The following is a 6,215-nucleotide window of genomic DNA, read 5'->3' as shown; positions in this document are numbered from 1 at the left end:
TTGCATTATTAAGCTTCTCTCGCCGTTTCCAGCGCTTTTGTGCACGCAGAGCTACTGTTTCCAGCTGTTTAGTGCACTCAGAACCACTTTGTGAACAAAAGTAAATCTTCTTCACTAAGATTGCATTTTTAAGCTTCTCTCGCCGTTTCCAGCGCTTTTGTGCACGCAGAGCTACTGTTTCCAGCTGTTTTGTGCACTTAGAACCACTTTGTAAACAAAAGTAAATCTTCTGAACTAAGGTTGCATTTTTAAGCTTCTCTCGCCGTTTCAAGCGCTTTTGTGCACGCAGAGCCACTTTGTGAACAAAAGTTAATCCTCTGAACTAAAGTTGCATTATTAAGCTTCTCTCGCCGTTTCCAGCGCTTTTGTGCACGCAGAGCCACTTTGTGAACAAAAGTTAATCCTCTGAACTAAAGTTGCATTATTAAGCTTCTCTCGCCATTTCCAGCGCTTTTGTGCACGCAGAGCTACTGTTTCCAGCTGTTTTGTGCACTTAGAACCACTTTGTGAACAAAAGTTAATCCTCTGGACTAAAGTTGCATTATTAAGCTTCTCTCGCCGTTTCCAGCGCTTTTGTGCACGCAGAGCTACTGTTTCCAGCTGTTTTGTGTACTTAGAACCACTTTGTGAACAAAAATAAATCTTCTGAACTAAGGTTGCATTTTTAAGCTTCTCTCGCCGTTTCCAGCGCTTTTGTGCACGCAAGAGCCACTTTGTGAACAAAAGTTAATCCTCTGAACTAAAGTTGCATTATTAAGCTTCTCTCGCCGTTTCCAGCGCTTTTGTGCACGCAGAGCTACTGTTTCCAGCTGTTTAGTGCACTCAGAACCACTTTGTGAACAAAAGTAAATCTTCTTCACTAAGATTGCATTTTTAAGCTTCTCTCGCCGTTTCCAGCGCTTTTGTGCACGCAGAGCCACTTTGTGAACAAAAGTTAATCCTCTGGACTAAAGTTGCATTATTAAGCTTCTCTCGTCGTTTCCAGCGCTTTTGTGCACGCAGAGCCACTTTGTGAACAAAAGTTAATCCTCTGAACTAAAGTTGCATTATTAAGCTTCTCTCGCCATTTCCAGCGCTTTTGTGCACGCAGAACTACTGTTTCCAGCTGTTTAGTGCACTCATACCCACTTTGTGAACAAAAGTAAATCTTCTTAACTAAGGTTGCATTTTTAAGCTTCTCTCGCCATTTCCAGCGCTTTTGTGCACGCAGAGCTACTGTTTCCAGCTGTTTTGTGCACTTAGAACCACTTTGTGAACAAAAGTAAATCTTCTGAACTAAGGTTGCATTTTTAAGCTTCTCTCGCCGTTTCAAGCGCTTTTGTGCACGCAGAGCCACTTTGTGAACAAAAGTTAATCCTCTGAACTAAAGTTGCATTATTAAGCTTCTCTCGCCGTTTCCAGCGCTTTTGTGCACGCAGAGCTACTGTTTCCAGCTGTTTAGTGCACTCAGAACCACTTTGTGAACAAAAGTAAATCTTCTTCACTAAGATTGCATTTTTAAGCTTCTCTCGCCGTTTCCAGCGCTTTTGTGCACGCAGAGCTACTGTTTCCAGCTGTTTTGTGCACTTAGAACCACTTTGTAAACAAAATTCAATCTTCTGAACTAAGGTTGCATTTTTAAGCTTCTCTCGCCGTTTCCAGCGCTTTTGTGCACGCAGAGCCACTTTGTGAACAAAAGTTAATCCTCTGAACTAAAGTTGCATTATTAAGCTTCTCTCGCCATTTCCAGCGCTTTTGTGCACGCAGAGCTACTGTTTCCAGCTGTTTTGTGCACTTAGAACCACTTTGTGAACAAAAGTTAATCCTCTGGACTAAAGTTGCATTATTAAGCTTCTCTCGCCGTTTCCAGCGCTTTTGTGCACGCAGAGCTACTGTTTCCAGCTGTTTTGTGTACTTAGAACCACTTTGTGAACAAAAATAAATCTTCTGAACTAAGGTTGCATTTTTAAGCTTCTCTCGCCGTTTCCAGCGCTTTTGTGCACGCAAGAGCCACTTTGTGAACAAAAGTTAATCCTCTGAACTAAAGTTGCATTATTAAGCTTCTCTCGCCGTTTCCAGCGCTTTTGTGCACGCAGAGCTACTGTTTCCAGCTGTTTAGTGCACTCAGAACCACTTTGTGAACAAAAGTAAATCTTCTTCACTAAGATTGCATTTTTAAGCTTCTCTCGCCGTTTCCAGCGCTTTTGTGCACGCAGAGCCACTTTGTGAACAAAAGTTAATCCTCTGGACTAAAGTTGCATTATTAAGCTTCTCTCGTCGTTTCCAGCGCTTTTGTGCACGCAGAGCCACTTTGTGAACAAAAGTTAATCCTCTAAATCTTCTTCACTAAGATTGCATTATTAAGCTTCTCTCGCCATTTCCAGCGCTTTTGTGCACGCAGAACTACTGTTTCCAGCTGTTTAGTGCACTCATACCCACTTTGTGAACAAAAGTAAATCTTCTTAACTAAGGTTGCATTTTTAAGCTTCTCTCGCCATTTCCAGCGCTTTTGTGCACGCAGAGCCACTTTGTGAACAAAAGTTAATCCTCTGAACTAAAGTTGCATTATTAAGCTTCTCTCGCCGTTTCCAGCGCTTTTGTGCACGCAGAGCTACTGTTTCCAGCTGTTTAGTGCACTCAGAACCACTTTGTGAACAAAAGTAAATCTTCTTCACTAAGATTGCATTTTTAAGCTTCTCTCGCCGTTTCCAGCGCTTTTGTGCACGCAGAGCTACTGTTTCCAGCTGTTTTGTGCACTTAGAACCACTTTGTAAACAAAATTCAATCTTCTGAACTAAGGTTGCATTTTTAAGCTTCTCTCGCCGTTTCCAGCGCTTTTGTGCACGCAGAGCCACTTTGTGAACAAAAGTTAATCCTCTGAACTAAAGTTGCATTATTAAGCTTCTCTCGCCGTTTCCAGCGCTTTTGTGCACGCAGAGCTACTGTTTCCAGCTGTTTAGTGCACTCAGAACCACTTTGTGAACAAAAGTAAATCTTCTTCACTAAGATTGCATTTTTAAGCTTCTCTCGCCGTTTCCAGCGCTTTTGTGCACGCAGAGCTACTGTTTCCAGCTGTTTTGTGCACTTAGAACCACTTTGTAAACAAAATTCAATCTTCTGAACTAAGGTTGCATTTTTAAGCTTCTCTCGCCGTTTCCAGCGCTTTTGTGCACGCAGAGCTACTGTTTCCAGCTGTTTTGTGCACTTAGAACCACTTTGTGAACAAAAGTTAATCCTCTGAACTAAATTTGCATTATTAAGCTTCTCTCGTCGTTTCCAGCGCTTTTGTGCACGCAGAGCTACTGTTTCCAGCTGTTTAGTGCACTCAGAACCACTTTGTGAACAAAAGTAAATCTTCTGAACTAAGGTTGCATTTTTAAGCTTCTCTCGCCGTTTCCAGCGCTTTTGTGCAATCAGAACCACTTTGTGAACAAAAGTAAATCTTCTTCACTAAGATTGCATTTTTAAGCTTCTCTCGCCGTTTCCAGCGCTTTTGTGCACGCAGAGCTACTGTTTCCAGCTGTTTAGTGCTCTCAGAACCACTTTGTGAACAAAAGTAAATCTTCTTCAGTAAGGTTGCATTTTTAAGCTTCTCTCGCCGTTTCCAGCACTTTTGTGCACGCAGAGCTACTGTTTCCAGCTGTTTTGTGCACTTAGAACCACTTTGTGAACAAAAATAAATCTTCTGAACTAAGGTTGCATTTTTAAGCTTCTCTCGCCATTTCCAGCGCTTTTGTGCACGCAGAGCCACTTTGTGAACAAAAGTTAATCCTCTGAACTAAAGTTGCATTATTAAGCTTCTCTCGCCGTTTCCAGCGCTTTTGTGCACGCAGAGCTACTGTTTCCAGCTGTTTAGTGCACTCAGAACCACTTTGTGAACAAAAGTAAATCTTCTTCACTAAGATTAGGTTTTTAAGCTTCTCTCGCCGTTTCCAGCGCTTTTGTGCATGCAGAGCTACTGTTTCCAGCTGTTTTGTGCACTTAGAACCACTTTGTGAACAAAAGTAAATCTTCTGAACTAAGGTTGCATTTTTAAGCTTCTCTCGCCGTTTCCAGCGCTTTTGTGCACGCAGAGCCACTTTGTGAACAAAAGTTAATCCTCTGAACTAAAGTTGCATTATTAAGCTTCTCTCGCCGTTTCCAGCGCTTTTGTGCACGCAGAGCTACTGTTTCCAGCTGTTTAGGTGCACTCAGAACCACTTTGTGAACAAAAGTAAATCTTCTGAACTAAGGTTGCATTTTTAAGCTTCTCTCGCCGTTTCCAGCGCTTTTGTGCACGCAGAGCCACTTTGTGAACAAAAGTTAATCCTCTGAACTAAAGTTGCATTATTAAGCTTCTCTCGCCGTTTCCAGCGCTTTTGTGCACGCAGAGCACAAAATTTGATTCCACATATCAATATTCCATCAATATTTTACATAATCTGTATAATTTTACAACAGTATAAAACATTCCTATGCTTGTCCACCGCAGAGCAGAGACATAAATGGACATGAATTCTCAATTAAAGTTACAGTAGAGTAAATGTGAAGTAAAATGAACCGCTTTTTCACTCTTGTCCTTATTTTCACACCTCTACTGCATTGTTCCTTGTCTCATGATTGGGGTAAACATATCAAATAAATAAATGAACAATAAACAAGTTTGTAGCCTGAACCAAGGGGGTCAACACTCTGCAATACACACTGTCCTTATTGCACAAAGTCTGCTCTCAATGGAGACACAAAATCAATCCAGTTTTCCCAGTAGTTTTTAAAAGTTTATGATTTTAGTCTAGCTGAGAAAGTCAGCTTCTCCATTCTATATATATCGAGCATTACATCTACCCAATCCTCTATTTTTGGTGGTTCTTTTTTCAGCCATTTTCTGGTGATGGCCTTTTAGCCACCACCACCATTATTCGAAATATGTATTTAATCTCCTGGTTCTCTTTTCCCAAATATAAAACTTCAAATGAAAGTGGAATTTGCACTTTCAGAATTGTTTCCATACTCTTCTTTAACTCTTGCCAAAAAGGTATAATACAAGGGCATCCCCAAAAGATATGAAAATGGTTGGCCTTATTTTCCCCACACAGTTTTCAACGTCGTGTGTCTTGAGATTTCTGTTGTGTTGGTGTAATAAAGTATCTTACAATGTTCTTCCAACCATATTCTCTCCATGAGAGGGAGCATGTTGTTTTCCACTGTCCTTCATTTACCTTGTCCCATTCCTCCTCTGATAACTGCCACCCAGCCTCTTTTCCCCCCCTTTTCTTTTATATATGTCATATTGTTACCCTTTAATCTTTCGACTTCTTCATATAGTTTTGTGATTAGTTTCTTTCCCTGGTCTGAATCATATGCTGAGATGAATAACTTAATGATTCCTGACTCAGGCTCATCTGAATTAAACTTTTTTATAGTTTTCTCCATATAATGCCGCATCTGTAGATATCTGTATAAATCTTGATTGTTTAATCCATCCTGCTGTGTTTGGTGTGAAGTCTGAATCATATGCGATTCATCTCAATACCTTACTCTGTTCAAACACTTTATTCTTTGATATAATCTCAAGAAATTCCCTCAAGCAGTCCAAGTTACCAGATATAATGAAATTCCATACTGACAGTCCTAACATATCACATTTACAGTCACATTGACCTTTAACTTTGAAGGGAATAAAATCCTTCATCGTTGAATTGAAGTTAATATTTTTACCAAGTTTGACGACATTCCCATGAGCTGATCTTTATATATCAATTTAAGGAAAAATATTTACATACTTTGTGAGAACACTGTGACATTTGGCTACCAAAATAAAACCCAAAATCATATGAATGTTTGTGCCAAATGTGAAAGAATTCCTTGAAGGCATTTCGGATATATCGCATTTACAAGGCAAGTAGTGTGCTTTGTGAGGTCCTAGTGACCTTGCCATTTGATCTTTGACAACTGAATTCTATTCTAGTCATCATTGAGTCCAAATGAATGTTTGTGCCACATGTAATGATATTTCCTTTGGACAATCCTGATAAATTGTATTCAAAACAATGCAAAGTCATGTGAGCTTGACCTTTTGACCTTTGACTAACATAACGTAGTTGTTCATGAGATATCGCATTCACATGAATGGGACAGACAGATGGATAAACAACTTGAAAACATAATGCCTCTGGCCATACTGAATGTGAAAATGGTAAAGAAATAATTATAGGAATACATGATAAATAATTTGTTCCATGTTCTTTTTTTTTACA

The sequence above is a fragment of the Paralichthys olivaceus genome, chromosome 24, assembly GCF_024713975.1.
Source record: "Paralichthys olivaceus isolate ysfri-2021 chromosome 24, ASM2471397v2, whole genome shotgun sequence".
Lineage (NCBI taxonomy): Eukaryota > Metazoa > Chordata > Actinopteri > Pleuronectiformes > Paralichthyidae > Paralichthys > Paralichthys olivaceus.
This window is presented reverse-complemented; position numbering follows the sequence as displayed.